This window comes from Sesamum indicum, linkage group LG2 (genome assembly GCF_026168435.1).
Source record: "Sesamum indicum cultivar Baizhima isolate 11 linkage group LG2, ASM2616843v1, whole genome shotgun sequence".
NCBI lineage: Eukaryota > Viridiplantae > Streptophyta > Magnoliopsida > Lamiales > Pedaliaceae > Sesamum > Sesamum indicum.
Genome location: NC_142658.1, coordinates 2362980 through 2381836, shown reverse-complemented (window position 1 = coordinate 2381836; position 18857 = coordinate 2362980). Strand labels below are relative to the sequence as shown.

At 35.1% G+C, this 18857-nt stretch overlaps 1 long non-coding RNA gene across 1 annotated transcript; it reads left to right on the top strand.

Moving 5' to 3' along the window:
- The first annotated feature begins 9749 nt into the window (after positions 1 to 9749).
- On the top strand, positions 9750 to 12066 carry LOC105177193 (uncharacterized). The gene is made up of 3 exons (XR_849034.3): positions 9750 to 10056; positions 11583 to 11643; positions 11793 to 12066. It is a non-coding gene; the product is annotated as an uncharacterized LOC105177193 (long non-coding RNA).
- The last annotated feature ends 6791 nt before the right edge of the window (positions 12067 to 18857 follow it).

Sequence of the window (18857 nt, the reverse complement as noted above, 5' to 3'; positions counted from 1 at the left end):
TGGCTATCACAATGTACAACAACAGGTGGAAGAGACTGATTTACGATAGAAAGTTGTGATAACAACCCAAATAGTCATTCTGCCCCGCTACAAGTCGTATCCAATGCACATAACTCGACTTCAAAGGTAGACCGAGTTACCAAAGTCTGTTTTCCAGACTTTCAGGAGACCGCGCCCCCAGATACTGTAAGCTCTCAATAATTTGGGAATACCTTAGCTGTGCAATCGGAACACCACTTTTATTTTTTAATAAGGCTACAGAAGAATCGTATGGTGTCTTATGAGACTGAGAAATGGTTATTGAATCAGCTGACCGAGTCAACTTAATGCCAAGAATCAAATTAGCCTCACCTATATCCTTCATTTCATTTTTAAAAATTACTTGGTTTTAGTAATTATATCTAGACACGATCCTGTTAGCAGAATATCATCTACATACAAGCATAGAGTTATTATTTTACCTCCTTTAATCCTACAGTATATACACTTATCATTCTCATTTACAATGAAGCCAAACGCAATAATAGTTTTATCAAGTTTTTCATGCTACTGTTTGGATTCTTGTTTAAGTCCAAATAGAGACTTAACATGTTTACAAACTTTATGTTCGTTGGCATGAGCTATAAACCCCTCAGACTGATCCATGTAAATCTCTTCCTTGAGTTCACTATACAAGAAGGCTATTTTCACATCTATCTGATGATTGAGAGATTAGACACCGGAGCAAGTGCTATAAGCACCCGGATTGTAGTCAACCGAGCTACCGGAGAATAGGTATCAAAATAGTCTATTCTCTTATTTAGTTTAAAACCTTTAGCCACCAATCTGGCTTGAAACTTATCTATGGTCCCATCAGGTTTCAGTTTCTTCTTCAAGATCCACTACACCCAATAGTAGTACATCTGGGAGGGAGATCGACTAGCACCCATGTTCCATTGGAAACAATGGAGTCCATCTCACTTCTGACAACTTCTTTCCACTGCTTGGCTTCTGAAAAAGCCATAGCATCTTTGAAAGTAATCAGATCATCCTTGATATTGTAAGTGACAAAGTCATTTCCGAAATCTTTGACAACCTTTGCTCTCTTACTCCGTCTAGGTTCATCTGATTTCTCATGAGTCTAATTAGTACTACTAGGACTAACTCACACATTTGTCATCTTTTCCACATGTTCAGGAATAAATGTCGAGGCAAGTGAATCATCAAGCAAAATATTTTGAGGTATTCCTATTCTCATAGGAAATATCTAGGAAGATAGCATCACAAAATTCAACTATTGTGTTGACCTTAATGCCTGGAATTTGACTTAATAACCAGAAATCTTAAGACATAACTAATCTCTACATAGCCTAAGAACACAGCATCGACAGTCTTAGGGCCCAATTTCTTCGTTTATATTCTGGGACCAGCACTTTTGCTAAGCACCCCCATACTCGAAAGTATTTGAGGCTTGATTTCCTACCTTTCCACAACTTGAAAGGAGTACTTATATTGTTTTTCAGAGGGACTCTATTCAGAATATGACAAGTCGTATTCAAAGCCTCTCCCCACAAATACTTTGGTAACCCGAAGGTTAGTAGGAGATTGTTAATCCTGTCTTTGAATGTTCTATTCTTTCGTTCAGCAATTCCATTAGACGAAGGGGAATATGGAGGAGTCTCTTTATAAATAATGCCAAAAGTTTGACAATATTCATTGAACTTACTCGACTCATGCTTTCCTCCTCTATCGGACTTTAGTCATTTAAGTTTCTTACTAGTTTGGGTTTCTGCTTCATTTTTAAACAAAATAAATTTATCTAAGGTTTCATCCTTATTTTTCATGTGAAACACATAACAATATCTATTGCAATTATCTATAAATGTGATAAAATATTATTTGTGGTCTCTGGTCAAAACTCCATTAAAGTCATAAATATCTGTCTGAACTAAATCAAGTATTTATGAATCCCTTTCAACTAATTGATAGGGTTTCCTAACTTGTTTAGCTTCTAAATAAACTTGGTATTTGTGACTTCGTTCAATATTTTGACAAGGAGTTAAATTCAAATTCAGCATTCGTTTGATTGAATTAAAATTTAAATGACCTAAACTACTATGCCACAGAGTATAAGATTCTACATTTAATATAATAGAATCAGAAACATCATTTTTATTATTTTCAAATCAAACTTTGAACAAGCCATCATCTAAATAACTTTTACTAAAAAAAATACCAAATTATTGAATTACAACTTTATTAAAATTAAAAACTAATTCATATCCCTCCCTAACTATTATAGAACCACTAATAATGTTTCTTCTGACAGTGGGTACACGATGAACTCTTTTTAACAACAGAATGAGCCATGAAGGAAACTTCAAGTCCACGCTTCCTATCCCAAGTACTTCAGTTGTATTGGAGTTCCCCATGCTTATTGTCCTTCCACTGATGGCCTTATAAGACACAAAGAGAGATTTATTAGCACTAACGTGAACATTCGCTCTAGTCTCAATCACCAATCACATGGTTCGTAAATAATCAGGAGTTCGGGTTGTACGGATACATACCCGCTAGTTGCTCTTGAGGTACTAGCACTGCTAGAACCTCCCACAACCATGTTGATAGTTGCCCGCCCAGTTTTGGTCTTTTTATTAGGACAAAGCTTGATCCAGTGTCTAACCTGCCCACAGTTCCAGTATGGTTTGTTTGCTTTTTTGGTTTCTTATTTTTGGAGGCCTTACCTTTATTGATGACTTTCGAGTTCAAGTTAATCTTGTTCACTTTCTGTTTTCCCACTATTAGATTGGCCCTAGGTTGATGTTCAACCGACAGACAATTCTTCCTCAATGCTGAATAGCAATCATAAGATCATCCTGAGACAAACTCCCTTTTTGATGCTTGAGTGTCATGCCAAAACTTTTCCAAGATTTGGAAAATTTGTCCATTATGGACATGACCAGAAACTTCTCGGGAAGCTTTATCTCAACATCAGCCAGAGCATGCTCAAGATTGATAATATCATGAGTTTATTCAGCTACAGATCGGTCCTCAACCATTTGATACTGCATGAACTTGGAAACATAATACTTTTCGAGCCCTTGCTCTTCAGTATTATATTTTCGGTCCAACTTATCCCACAAAGATTTAGCAATGTAAGAATCGGAACAATAGACATTGAAGAGCGTATTTGATAAGGCTGACAAAATTGCTCCTCTGCCTATTTGATCCCTCTTTGTCCACTGCGTTATCTCAGCAGTCCTGGAATCGGTTTCTGTAGGTTTAGGTCTGGTTACCTTAATCACTGGCAAGAGACCTTTTGTAGTTAACCAAATTTTCATTCGTCATTGGTATCATTTGAAAAATTGGCTTGAAAACTTGTCCAGCAAACCGGTCAAGTCGACTTTGGATGTGATCGGAATTGCAACAGAAATCAGCTCGACCATCTTTAGTATCTTAGAAAACTGAAAGCAGCGTTCAAAATACCGAGTTTATAAATAGCATTTTTCCAAAACCGTTCCAACAAAAAAAATTCAAATTTTCAAAACCTGTATAGTTTCTTCAAGATTGTTGGAAAAAATTTCAGTTTCAAGTAATTGAAACAACGTTTTGAAATACAACAATCGGATTTAGAAATCAAAAGCAATTAACGCCATGTTGGAACAAATAATATAAAATAGTTAGAAACGCTATTTACAATAAGAAAAATTAAATTGAAAACATACAACGAGTTGTGTTGTTTCAATTCTCCCAATTGTAATCATTAATTTTAACTAAACGCAGAATTACTGCTTGTTTTGAAGAAAATATAAGTCCCATATCAGTAATGCTCCGGGTACAACGTAATTTCTCCCAAGATAAGACAATTGCAATTCTTTTGGTTTTAGTACTATATCGAAGAACATCAACACTAAGAAGCTTGTCACCGAAACTAAGTTCAAATTTCTGAAATATTGGAAGAGATGCCAAGAGAGAAATTGTTTCAGGAGAGAAATTGAGAAAGAAACTAGAAGTTATGTCTTGCAAATGAGAAATGGCAAGCCTATATATAGGCATGACCAAATCCACTACTAATTGCAGCAATAAAATCAGCCATCAAATTCCTTCAAAATCCAAATGAAACAGCCAAAATTTTTTGAAACAACAGCTGGGTAATGAACCACAAATTTAGTTTGAAATTGAAACATCACAATTAATTTGAAATGTTTTGATTTCATTTCAGGTTTTAAACCTGAAAATATGAAATTTATACTCCAATATAATTTTGAAAACATAATTTAATATCCAAAATTAGAACCCTTGCTGCAATATTTCAACCTTAACTGATTTAGCTGTAAAAATTTCTCTTCTTTTCTCAACCTAATCTATGGATTTCATGTAATTTTATTATTAAAATTACAACACAAACTCCTATCGGTGTTCAATTTTCTTCAAAAATCCAGATATTTAAGTTATTATTATTATTATCAATGTTAAGATTTTGGTATTTGAAGAAAAAAATAATGGTATTTTTCTAGTATGATTCAATATGTGATCAAGATCAATACATCATATACATTCTACTTTAACTTTTTAAAAATCATGAAATACATATATATGAAATAAAAGATGGTTTTAGTTTTTTAAAACTGGAGATTGATGGTATCTGAAGTAGATATGTTAGATAGGCTTTTTAAAGGTTTTGCCCGCTATCAAGGCTTGAGGGCACTCTTACAATCGAGGTCTCGCGGTTGAGCCGCGAGTGTATGGCATGCTCAAAGTGGAACCATGAGGTACACTTGAGGCAGAGGTGCGGGCTTGGTCTTGTGGCGAGGTGCAGCGGTATGCTCGTTGTCAAGACACCGTAGTGTTCTCATGACAGAGATGCAGGGATGTGCTCCGTGGTCCAGGTGTGGGGTGGGGTTCAACGTGGTCTATCTAGAGAGCAAGTGTCATTTAGTGATGTTGGAGGGCAGGGATAAGGCTTGTCGTCACTCGCCCATGGGTGGGGTAGTAGTCCCCTTGTCAAGGAGGAGGTTAGGCTCACCCGCGCTTAGATGAGGCAATCAACAGGCAAAAGGCGCCTCAGCCCCAAAAAAGCGAGGTTCACTTCAACCCTCTAGTTAGCGTGTTTCTCCATATCCTATTCCAGTTGTTAATAACTAATATTTCAGTCATTATTATAATGAATTTGGGTTAATGAGGGTGATTTTTCTCTTGAAATTATAGAGACAATACAAAATTTGCTTGAATGGGACGTTGATCACTTAACGTCTCTAAAGTCTAATTAACCTTGTCATATAGTTAACCTAACTCGTCATCTAATCCCATAATTGAGTCAGGTCATGCATTAGCGGAATCTTCTATTGAGAGATCAACTCAAAGTTGGAGTTCCCATCAACTAGTATATGTCTGTCTTTGTATAAATTATTGCCCTATTTGATGTGTTTGTATTGTAATCTATCAAGTAAAAAAGGCTGAGGATGCCTCACTAGTTGGCAGGATGGGTGACGCAATATGAAATTTACCAATTGCTAGAATTCTGCCTAGCTTATAGAGGTAGTTTTACCTTGCTTGTCGATGCATATGTGCCTTGCCCGTGCTAGATGGGGTGGAAGAGGCACTAACTTGTCCTCATTGGTTGTGTCTGGGCCACCATAGTGTCATTCTAACCACCTCTTTCGGACAATGCAACCATCTTCTTGTATTGGGACATGCAAGAGAAGTTTGCCTTTGAAGTTTTAATGGTGATTCAAGTATACCCCAACACACTTATTACACATTTTTCCAATTAGTTCACTAAGCATCTTACCTCAAGTCTATTTGAGTAGAAATATGTTCTTCTAGATATTGTAATTTAAAATTATTTGTCGTTAAGGGATTTTGTTTTTAGTGTACAGGATTTTTTGGATAGTTTTAACCCCATTGGGAGTTCTCTTAGAGTTTGGGGTACTTTTATTGTGACTAACCTCAAGGGCTCTTGAAATCTTAAAGCCTTTTTTAATATCTCCAACCTTCGGGAATTCTTTCAAAGTGTTGGGGCCTTTTAGTATCTTTGACTTTAGGAGAGATCTCTTGGAGTCTCTAGACTTTTTTCACATCTTTGATCTCATGAAGTTGTAATAGGATCATGGGGCTTTTCTTATATCTTTAACCTCAAGGGATCCTTTGAGGTCCCGAGGTATTTTAAATATCTTCGACCTTAAGGTGCTCCATTGGAGTCCTGGGGTCTTTCTATTATCTTTAACCTTCATGAGAGCTCTCTTGGAATTCTAGTGTAGTTTTGATATCTTAGACCTCAAGGTAGACCTTTCGGAGTCCAAGGAGCCCATATATTCTTCTCGTATTTTCATACACATTCAAGAGAGGAGCCTCTAGCAAAATAATAAGCATAATAAAAAAATAGTTTATTAGCGTACCTAGAAAAAGAAGCTAGTATAGGGGGATTCAATCATTTATTTATCTTTACGAGTGTTAAGAAACTCTCTGGTGCTACAATTCTCCTAAATTCTATTTATTGCCTCCACTTTGTTCTTGGACATGACCCTTGAAGTTCACTTTGAGGGCTTGAAGCATGATGATTAACAAATTCCTTCAAGCAATCTTGTTGTATTAGTTTTCAATTTCATCTTTCAAATGATAGCAATCTTCCATGTTGTGTCCTCTATCATGATGATAGCAGTAGTACTTGTCAAACTTTTACCTCTCTGGGTTGCCCTTCATCTTGTTCATGGGATACTTCCTCGTTGTTAAGCCACTATCAAGATTTCTTCCTTGTGGCCTGTCAGTGGGATATTATGTTAACCTAGTGAGAGCATAGGATGCCTGGCATCTTTTTCCCTACTTCCTTTTGGAGTTTGAGGTTTCTTCTCCTTCATATTTTTACAATTTCCTGAACTTTCTAGTTTTGGACTATAGCTTCCTCAATCTATACATACTTCTTAGGATGAGCCAAAAGTTCATCCAAGGTATTCAACAACTTTCCGACAATAGACTTCTTCCTCTTCTCAGTATGTTGCATAATGCTAGAGTGGAGTTTGTGGTTTGCTTGAGAGGATTTCACTACAATCTCATCAAGTCTTTGCACATATTATCATAAACTATCATGTTCCTTTTGGACCACCATGAAGAGGTAAGATGCAATCTTGGGATATTCCTTATTAATGGAGTCGACAAGTAATAGATTAAACTAAACCATCACCTTCCCTAACAAGATGGTGCAAAAAATCTTGTTGCTTCGAGCATCGCTCAAGTTTAGTAGGTTTTCCTTGGCATAAAAATGGTCTAAGTGGTCCTACGAGTCTCAAGTCCCTTATAGTCATTCAAATTTGAGACCATGATTCTTGCTAGTAACTTTTAACCAAGACATTGGTCACCATAGGGTTGAGCCTTGGAGATGTCAATATCAAAGACATATTGTTGGAATAGGTTATTAAAAAGCCAATAGGACAGTTTGTTTTCTATTAGACAATCTTTATCGAAATAATATTGAAATAATGAATATGATAAGAGTTCATCATACTGGCAATGTATTTTTTTGTGTTTACCACTTACATTGAATGGTGATTTAATGTCACAAAAAAATGCCCCACAGATCAAAAGGTTAAATCCATGGAGTCGGGTTGCGTATAGGTTTGGCAGTTAAAGGTCAATCTAAAATGTTCCAAGTTGAGAACCTCGAGACGAGCAATTTGACAGTCCTATACAGATTTGCACTAAGTATTGCAGCTGTGTTTTGTTGGTAGGAGGAGTAGGTTGCAATTTTAGTGGGTTAGTTAGCAAGGTATTCAATCGATTGAACTGACTCATAGGAATCTTGATATAGAAGTTTTAAGGGCTTGGTTGGAATGACTGGTATTCCTAGTTTTGATAGTATAGAATTAGTCCTTGGATTTGAGCAATCATGGCAGTCACGTGCATAAGAATATTGTATCTTGGATTTGGAGAATGGTGACTGTATCATGAGATATGGTCATCTGAAGCTTTGTCAAGTGCAGTCGGAGTATGTAGCGAGGTCGATGAATTTCAAGAAAGAATCTGTCTCCTATCAGTACTATGACAGCAAGATCTCTTATGAGCTTTGAGATGGTTTAGACTCTTAAGTCATGGCCATAGCGAATTCTTGGTGCTATGCCGTGGTCTTTGTGAAACCTGCAATACTTATCTAATTTCAATTGTTTTCGATTGTATTTCACTTTCCTCAGCTACTGCACAAATCCTTATTGTTCTACCACTGTCAAAATTTTAGCTTTTGGTGCCTTGAGGGGGTGTATCTTGCAAAATTACTTGGGGGCATATGCCTTTGTCCTTCTATTTTCCTTCTTTTCGAGGATCCTTTCTTGGATTTTTCTTTTGCTGCTTGTGTCTGCTTTTGGTCTCATGGCCTCTTTGATGCATATGTATTTGGTTGCTATTTTGAGCAAATCATCTAATGTCGTTGGGGGTTTGCTGCCGATAAATATCCTAAATCTCCCTCTGCGCAACCCTTGTTGGAGTATACTCGCCAGTAGTTCATAGTTCAGGTGTAGGATTTCCAGTACGGCCTCTGAGAATCTTTGTACATAATCTCTCAAGTTTTTTTTGCTCCTCTTGTATTATGGTGAAAAGGTATGAAACTGTCTTGGGATATCTCTTGTTGATAGAAAAATGATGTAGGAAATATTGAGATAATTGTTCAAAACTCTCGATGGTATGAGTTGGCAATTGATTGACCAAGCTATGGCTTTTCTAACTAAAGTGGGCGGAAGATCTTGCAATATCTAGCACCACTCATATCTAGTAGATCCGTTTTAGCAAGGAATTTGTCTAAGTGATCCTCCAGGTCACCTGTCCAATCGTACTCTGCAAGACTTCATATTCACATTCCTTGTGGTAGGGCTTCTGCTAATATTTGCATCGGAAACATGCTTCTTTTGGCTGGTGTGACAACTAAAGGTAACGGATTGTGGGTAGCGTCTTGCTGTTGGGAGGCATTATGGGTGCAGGATTATTCTCCTTCGACTACTAGCAGTGTCTTCCTCTCTTCTTTCAGTTTTATTTCCTCTCTCTCCAGCTCATTTTCTTCTCCGAACGGGATGGACCTGCGGGGAGGCTTGACTACTCTTCTCTTTCAACAACATATCTTGAGGGTCATTCTCCATCGACTCATTATCCTTGGGTGCGGAGGGTGTGCCTTGGCCTCGGCAAGGAGAACGGAGGGAAGAAGGTTCCCTTTGATGATTTGCCATGAAATGGAAGATTGCTCTTTCGGCTGCACGGGTTAAAGCGTCCTCTATCATTTACTGGAGCGCCTCTAGTATTAGATGAACTAGGGGTGGTTGGGGAGCCAGAGGCATAAATCCACCTTCACCTCTCTCCCCTCATCTTGTTTTCTTCTTGGTTGGGGGGGGGGGGTGGATTTAAGTTTACATTTTTCAGGTGCGGGAGGTCTCTCCCAATGTGTTGATGCTCTTCTTATCTTAACACTTCCTTCGTTTCTAGGTCTCTAGCACTACAAAAAAATATGCTTTCTCCTACCAATTTTTTTGCTCGCTAAATAACCATAACAAAAGTTGCTTTTTTCTTCAAATTTTACCATATAGCAAAACTTCCAACAAAAAATGATGTCTTTTTAATCTTTTCCTACGATTTTATTTTATTACAAAAGATTCGTATTTTATACTAAACAAATATTTGTAATAAAAACTACAAAACAATTTAACTCCAAAATGAAAAGATTTTTACCCCAACTTTTTAATTATTAAATAAATATTTTTAAAATTTTAAAAACCTAAATTACATCAAGCTTGCCCTTAAAGAAAGTTTCCCTAAATCACACCCAAAGCCCTAAAATCTCATCACACTTCCTTTCTTTTCCCTTGAGAATTCATCCGTTCAAAACCCCTTTTTTCTTTTCGTTGGCCGTTTCCACCATCTTCGCCGCCGTTCCCACGGCATTTGCCATTCCCAGCCGCTACCTCCATCTTGTCTCGCAGTTCCCAGCCGCTCGAGTTTGTTTCTGCGTGTCGCGAAGATCTGAGTTCGATTGCTTCTCCAGTTACTATCTCCTCTCGTGGCTTGAGATTCGAGGCAAGACTAGAGTTTGATGACTCCAAACAGGTAAAAGCATGAAATCCGAGAATAATGTATTGAATGTGTGAAGTTATGGATGTGCAATTTGAAATAAATCGGTGTTGTTTTTGTATGATAGTGTTGTTATTTTTGTGGTTGGGATTTTATTCGAAAGAGGTGAAAATGGATAGCAGAGAGGGGTTTCTGACGGAGGGGCAAACAAAGACGCTGAAAATAGCTTCTCAGAATGAGGGGGTAATGTCATTAATATATTTTGTAGGTTCAGAATAAGTAAAGCATTAGGTTTATGTTCAGTGGATTTTGCAGAACTAGGATTTTTGTATCCTTTTTAATCTGTCCCATATGTATTTTTCTGTTAACGCTAAGTGCTACTCCAGATTTTTTTTCCGGAATTGCTAACTTCCAAATCGTCTATGATTTATGAGATATCTTGATGCTTATATTGTTACTGATAGTGCTTCATGATAGTTGGGAATTTTATAGCATTTGGACCAAATGCAAAAAATGTTAAAACTTAATTTTGTCTTTATTTGGTTGCATTATTCTTATGAAAGTTATCTTAATCCGTTCCAGGCAATAGTATTCAAGCATTATGTCATGATCTTCAGTAGGTTTACAGTTACAACTTCAAAGTAAATAATGATTTCACATAAACTGATCCTGTATATATTCTTTTAGCTACTGTTCTAGCTCTCTATGCTGATAGCAATAGAGGTAGTCATTCAGATGTTCATTGACTTTGATTTTTATTTATTTTCAAGTAGTATATGCAAAGAAGTTCCACCTTGAAGGGAATATTGAATCAATGGTATTTGTTGGATACGGAATTTTATTTTCAAATTAGATTTTATTAGCAATATATAGTACTCCTACAGTGATGGACGCAAGACGTATCTCTATTAATAAAAGAATATTTGGGTGCAATTATTGGATGTTAGACCCCCCCCAATTCAGGATCTGTATCACTAATAAATATTATAGCTACAAGTAGTAGAGACAACCTACTTCTCCATTGGGGAGCACTAAATGGTCAAAAAGAGTAAGTTCAATCAGACTATGAAATTTGATTAGTAAGTTCAATCAGACTATGAAATGTTATATTTTAGTCTCTTGACTAAATACAATTATATGCTTTGCTTCATCATCATTGAAGAAATTTGAAATTTCTTCTAAACTATGGGTACTAAAGATTGGTAAAAATGATAATATTTTTTTTGAGTTACATAAAAGATAAAATAAGAAATTAATAGAGCAATATCAAGGACTTTAAAGAATACCCTTAACCCAGAAATGGTTTAATGGCACTCTTCTACTCTATAAAATTTGGAATTAAAGAAATGCTAGAGCTTTCACAGAGCAGCAGAATCTGATCAGACTCGAAACAAATCTTATTCTAAGTTTTTGATGAACTTTTTAATTAGAAGATATTCGACAGTTGTTCAGAATATTATATTTGTATCATGATTGGCATTCATCGATGTGTTTTAATGTAATATGATATCCTATTAATGTATTTGTATATAACATACATTTGGGTTTTATTTATACTGCAGGTGGTTGGTAAAAGATCGAAAAACGAAAAAAATTATTGTTGATTATGGAAAGGCTTTTAAGGTATTTATCATACTTTGGGTGTGTATGAATACTAGTTGGTGTAAGCCTTGATGTAAATATGGTGAAGATGATCAACATTCAATATGGTATACTTTTGCTTTTGACTTTTTATAATTTTGTTCATTTGGATTCTATGGTTATTATTGCAGGTCCTGGACATCTGAAACAAGTTGAGAATATTGGCTAATGACTTTTGTTAAGAACAATGTAGCGTTCAGAGCCTTGACTCACTTTTACAATCATGCAGTTGCTACTAATTTATTCTTGTTACAGTTAGGATATTGCACTTTCTGGCAAGTTTACTTGTTAGATTTGTAATGCTAGTGATATGCAGGTTAACTAGTTATGTGTTATCAAATGTTGGTGTAAATACTGATTGAATATGAGCAAGTTATCTTATAATATTCCTTTAGTTACATCTAATATTTGTTTTAATATAATTTCACTTTTAGATATAACGATAATTGAAGAATAACTTGCAAATAGCACAATGATATAATGTAAAAACAAAAATGCAAAACCAAATTTTAGGTACAACTGGAGCTTTGTAGCTAAAAGTGACGATTTTGTCATTGCTTTAGCTACAAAATTGCGCTCATTACAAAAGCCAATTTTTCGTATCAAGTACTTTTATAACGGCTACAACTAGACAAGCGTAGCGAAAGGTGGTGATTTTTTCCACTATATTCGCTATGAAAATCATGTTGTACCAAAAGCGAATTTGTCGTAACAAATATCCTTTTGCTACGAATCTTGTTCCTAGCGGAGCATTGGCCACATCAATATTTTCAACCACCAAAATTCATAGTAAATTCGTAGCAAAAAGATTTTGCTACGAATTTTGGCCTTCTGCTATAAATTCTGCATGGTAGCTAAAACTCTTTTTTTCTTATAGTGTAGTTTTAGGTCTGTATTCTCAATATCGTGATAGTGTGTTTCCCACAAATGGTGCGAAATTGATATTGTTCAATTAACAATTTATGTAAAAATTATCAAGAATAATTAACAAAAATATATGGAAATTACTATTTTATTTGAGTGAATAATTGGTTACAATCACAAATATGTAACAAATGATTTCCGTATTCTAAAGTTCCTAACAAACGAGAATCTTTCCTTCAACAATAGGTATTTTTCCCAAAAGAATCCTCCCTTTATACTAGGGAGGGAGCTTCTTTTATACTAACCAATTAAGTAAGATAAGTATTGAATCCTCACTCTCACCCCTTGTCTCTTAGGATGTGTATATAGATGGAAATTTCGTGAAGGATAAAATGGTCTTTTCATGAACTTTTTATTAATGTTTTAATCCCCTTGATGTGGCCACAATCCCATCATCATGCCATAATTGCTTAGATCACACTTTGACTTCCGAAAGATTAAAGCTTCTCATTAATGGGAGACATTAGATGTAGTTTGACTAGTTAGTCATTCCATATCATGTTATTAATAGAGAAAATTGCATTTTTCGTTCATAACTTGGGGTCTTTTTGCTTTTGATCCCATTGATTATAAGATTCTAACTTTTGATCCCATAACTTTAAAAAAGTAGCAATTTTTGGTCCCATAACACATTTTCATTAGATGTTTAATCCACGTGGTCATTAAGTGCTTGGGACCAAATGCACTATATTTTAAAAGTTATGAAACCAAAAGTGAGAATTTTGTAACATATGGGACCAAAAGTGTAAAGACTCTAACTGTCACGTGTTAAGCACGTGGCATTTTCCGTTAAAATATACAACAGAAATGTGTAATGGGATCAAAGTCGCTACTTTTACAAGTTACAGGATCAAAAGTGACAATTTCATAACCAATGAGACCAAAAGTAAAAAAACCCTAAATTACGAGACGAAAAATGTCATTTTCCCTTATTAATATTATAAATATATTAAAAATTAGTATTTTTGACAATGGTAATATTTAACAATAACATGATATAATAAATATGTGGTATAAACGGAACTTGGTTTCCAACATCAAGGTTAATGACGAGCATGAATGAAGGACATATAACAAGAAAATGGTGAAATGAAGTTATGTGGGTGTCATTGGGAAAGCTGTCAAATATAGCCTTGACACATAGAGACTTGGATAACATGTCAATCTAGACTACTTTGCTTAGTCACAAAACTCTATAAATATGTGATGTAGGGGGTTGAAACTTGAGAGAAGATGAGAGATTGAGAAGTTCTAAACCTAAGCTTGTACTGATGTTCAAACGTTTATCCCATTTATTTTGTAATAACACTAAATATTCCTTCTTGGTTTAATTATTTTTTTTATTAATAAATAAATAAAATATATAAATATAATTTAAATAAATTATATAATATAATTATAACGAGTCGCGGACGAATAAAAAAATATTTTTTTAAAAAATGCTCAAGTCGTGGATTGGAACCATGACTCATTTTAAATTTTTTTTATTTTTTAAATTTTTGTTTAATTACCTTTTATATAAATTAATTATATAAAATTAATTTTAACAATATATTAAATTTCAAAAAATCATAATATTAAAATTGTATTAATTTAAAAAAATACTATTAAGTATACAAATGTAATAATGTGTATTTTTTTTATACAATTATAAAAAATGCAATGAACTATACAATTATTCTTGACAATCCCGCACCAGCACATTTGATTGTGTAGAAGAATCTCTTTGTTGGGCTTGTTGCCTTCACGCGTTTGCCTCCAATCCATCTCGTTGTGAATACGTGATGTTTGATTTCATCCAGGACGCGTAGAGATACGAATAGTAGTGTCGTGGACCAACTCAAATTTTGGGACATCCCAATAATCTTTGGAAAGCACAGGTTCAAATGACATAAAATATGTATTCCTATAAGTCATTAAATCATAATAATCATTCACCACTAATGCAACATTAATCATGTATGCAGCGCATACATTTTGAGCGTGATTGCAAGGTATACCAAATTGAGTCCACTTGCCGCAAGAATACTATCGGTTCGCAATTTTGGCAATATGAGTATTGAGTCCCTGTCCATTCTGACGTCTTGTAACAATCGAGGCGGATTGTTGGAACTGATGGTATTTGGTGACGCTATGCTCAAAAGAATTTTGTGGCCAACGTGTGAACATCTTGTATGCAAAATTCGTCCACACTTGGTTGTTAGCCAACATTACACTACTTTTCCCTAACCTCTCACAAAAATAATGGACAGTTTGTTGTAGCGTCATCTCAGCTATTGTTGTCAACGGTAGGCGGCGAGCCCCTTTCAATACTTCATTAATGCATTCTGGCATGTTTGTCGTCAAAATACCACATCGGCATCCACCATCATGAGATGCTGTCTATTTTTCCTTGTTAATCTGGTAAGAATTCAAACGCCACTAGTTTTTGGCTCTTCCATAATTCGATTGAATTTTTTGAATTGATATTCAGAGCCAACTCTCAAATAAAGATCCTTCAATACGATATTTTTGAAACGACTGCTGAAATTAGAATACACATGTCACAAGCAATACCGGTGCACACTGTGAGGTGGCACAAAATTCGAACTTTCAAGTACTGCTTTAATGATACCAGGATGACGGTTAGAAATAAGGCACATCCCATGTCGCCCCCGTATAATATGTATGCTCAATTGTCTAAGAAATCACTTCCAAGATGAATATGATTCTTCATCGGCAAATACAAAAGCAAGAGGGAGTACTTGTTGATTTCCATCCATGACAACAACAATCAACATTTTGGGCCTGTACTTTGTGCATAAATGGATTCCATCTACACTGATAAGTTTGCGACAGTATTGGAACCCTTCATTACACGGTTTGAAGGCTCAAAAGATGTATCCTAGCACATATGCACTGATTGACGGTTGGAAGGCTTTGTGTTCCCATTCGATAATAGTTTTAGGATTATGTTTTTGGAGAAGGCCCATGTATTTGCGTGGCTTTTGAACTGAGTTCTCTCATATGCCGTAAATAATTTCACGTGCCATCTTCAGTTGAACGTCATGATGTTGGGGTGGATATAGCTGGTCATTCTACAGTATATACACCTCAAAATTATTACGTGCCCCGACCACCTTAAGATTACTAGATGCCTCAACCGCCTCAAGATGATTAGTTTTAATCGGCTCTATATATGCCAACCCAAACACAAGATTATTCTTCACAAGTACATTTTAACTTTAGTCTTGGTATAATCAATCATATGTACCATGATACAATATTTCACCAATTCTATTTCCATCGTTCAGTGCATATCGTGATAATTTGGAGTCTAGTTCTGCAACAACATCAAGTCGGTTAGACATTAATCCCGGTGGTGATGATAATGAGGCGCAAAATGAGTCAATGCAAAATATGAGCGAGGAAATAAGAAGACCTCAGTGTCAATGTGATAGATGCAATTGTGGAATGGGTGAACATTTTTAACATTTGCAATTGTATAGTTCATTGTATTTTTTTAATTGTATAAAAAATATATACACTATTACATTTGTATACTTGATTGTATTTTTTTAAATTAACACAATTTTAATATTATGATTTTTTGAACTTTAATATGTTTTTAAAAATTAATTTTATATAATTAATTTATATAAAATCTAACAAAAATAAAAATAAAAAAAAATAAAATTCAAGTCGTGGTTCCAATTCACGACTTAAATATTTTTAAAAAATATTTTTTTATTCGAATCGTGGATTGCATCCACGGCTCGTTATATTTATATTATATAATTTATTTAAATTATATTTATATAATTTATTTATTTTTTAATAATAAAAAAATAATTAACCCACTCCATCTTGCTCAGATCAAAGGCAAGGACTTGCTAGGGAATATAAGAGGCTAGCTTATGGCAGGCCCTTCGTAGATGGTCCAAATGATCCAAAAAGTACTTGAAAACTATTGGAGGATGTCTCTACCCAAACGCAGAGAGGGCGATAGACTAATATCTTGCTAATTCTTTGGGATTCTTTTTCCCCCATCGAAATTGAGGTTCAATATTGGCTCCTGAGGACGACGAATTAAGAAAGGAAAGTTTTCAACACATGTTAACAGTGGAAGAGAAGGTCGATAGCTTTGGCTTCTTCCCCTATGGCTCCCAATTGGGAAAGGCACAAAGTAGGGTTTGGGCAAGCGACTAGCAAACGCAAGGACCACCTAGACAAATTCATGGCAATGGTGGACTTAGTGGATCATAGCAACATGAGATATTGCAAAATATTCTAAACCACGCTAGCAAAGCAAGCTTGCCTAGTTTAATCAATTATATTCTCCACTACTTCTTCATCAACAAGATATATCCCAAAATTATATTATACCTTTTTACAATAGTCTAATGCAGGCACAAAAGCTTGAGAAAATACATACAGAGGTTCTCAGAGGTAGTGTTGGAGGTACCCACCTAAATAATGAATCATTTGCCAGTATCTTACAGTAGAACTTGCGGAAAGGTAGGTTTCGAGAATTCATTATAGGAAAGCTTGAAGACCTTTGGAAAACACTTGAAGAGGGCCAAGAAGTACATTTGAATTGAAGAAGCTGTAGGCCTGAAGCTTGATCTACCAACTAAGTGAAAATAAATAAGAAAGATAACAAAATCGATCCCCAAAAAAGCGGGCAATGCAGATGGATGCTGGCATATACCCCTAAATGGTTTCACACACTATATGCTACTGGAAGCCTAAGAGCAAAAATATGATAGTAGGGAACAACAAGGAATAGTGGAATGACCTAGGCTAAAATACAATCACAAAAGCTAGAAATATGATAAATACTTTCGTTTTCATAAAGACATTGTACAAAATACTGAGGCCTATTACCTTCTCAAGAACAAAAAATAGAAGCTTTAATTCCACAAGGTTACCTTAGGGAATATGCTGATACTCACCTATAAAATCAACAATATAGACCTGTAAACTTGTGACAGAGGGGGATCTCAGAGTACGAAGAAAGCTCTAGGAAGTAATGCCAAGGGAAGAAGAACTTGCTACTTAAAGGAGTAACCAAAATCATATCATGTGGATTTGCAGGGGCTGACTCCATGACAGCTCAAAAATCTCTAACTCAAGTTGTTGCATTTATGAAGTTTGTCTTCATTTGTAACGAAATTGCACTCGCAGTACCCGATGAAATGGACGAAGAAATTACTTTCAGTCATGTTAACCTGGAGGAATGTGTTGCCTAGCACAATAATGTCATAGTTATGTTGATAGCTATATCCAATTTTGAGATTGAAGAATGTGTTGATGGATGGTGAAAATACGGCTGACATACTCATCTTCAATGTGTTTTTGCAGTTGGAATCAACATTAGCATTCTAAACAAAGTGAACACCCATTTGTCGACTTGAACGGAAGTGTTGTGGAGCCTATAGGAGAAATAGCATTGACAATCTCTACTGAAACTTACCTACATTGAGCCACTAGGATGATGAAGTTCATTATCATGGACAACCCATCGTCCTACAATATCATTCTAAGAAAACCCTGTGACAGGAATAAGACATTTGAGAGAGAAGAGCATGGATTTTTTCATATATTTTAGAGAGAATGTTGGACCACTCAAGCTCATAGATTCAAGTCAACTTCCAACATTTTGTTTCAAAAGACTTTGGCAGTTGAGGGAAAACAGATATGGCAAGATTTGTATAGCATAATCTACGATATTAACATTAATTAAAAAGCGATGTTCATGTCATTAGCTAATCTGGAAAGTGGTTGAAAACTCTATAAAACTATAAAACTCTATCGATATGTGATTCCAAGCTCATCTAGAAAGTGGTTGAAATGCGAGAGAAAAGGAGAAATTACAAAGTTCTAGACCTAAGCTTTTATTGAGAGTTAAATCTATATCCCATTTGTTCTTAATAACATCACATATTATTGAAATGTCAATATGATTATATTTTTATTTACAAGGTAATATACAATAACATTGACAATGATCATTTGCATAATTGATGCCAATTATAATATGAAATTACTAAAAAAAGGATTATATTTTAATTAATAATCACTTAGCATGGTAAAATAATTATATTCTTATGAATCATGCATATTGTATACAAAAATACTAATGATATTCATATAACATAATTATATTTAAACAATAGAATTCATATTAATGCAAACCTTTTATTTTATATATATTTTTTGAGTTTTGATCCGAGTCCGATATTTTTTAAATGAGTTTGAGCCCGAACTTTTAGGTTCAAAGTAATTTGAAC